This window comes from Theobroma umbraticum, unplaced genomic scaffold, assembly GCF_002168275.2.
Source record: "Theobroma umbraticum cultivar Fairchild unplaced genomic scaffold, ASM216827v3 scaffold_204.0, whole genome shotgun sequence".
NCBI lineage: Eukaryota > Viridiplantae > Streptophyta > Magnoliopsida > Malvales > Malvaceae > Theobroma > Theobroma umbraticum.
Window position 1 is genome coordinate 1352113 of NW_018397267.1, and position 209 is coordinate 1352321.

The 209-nt window shown below is 35.4% G+C and overlaps 1 protein-coding gene across 1 annotated transcript in view; it reads right to left on the reverse strand.

The window, feature by feature from the left end:
• LOC110424304 ((R)-limonene synthase 1, chloroplastic-like) overlaps positions 1–209 on the reverse strand; it is a 13461-nt gene that overhangs the window by 12705 nt on the left and 547 nt on the right.

Below are 209 nucleotides of genomic sequence, written 5' to 3' on the forward strand. Positions count from 1 at the left end.
TTTTCGTAATGGAAGCATGTGCTTTTGTTCTTTCTTTTGAATTTCGGACCATTAACAATCTGTTTGAACTTCTTTTTGGTAGGTTTAATGGTTTATCCTTCCTCCACTACATGTACTTTGGCTTCACCAGAACAGCGATTTGTTTTTGTTTCTTGTATTCCTCTTCAATTCGAAGAAGATTTGCTAAAGCCTCAAGAGTTATTTCTTCC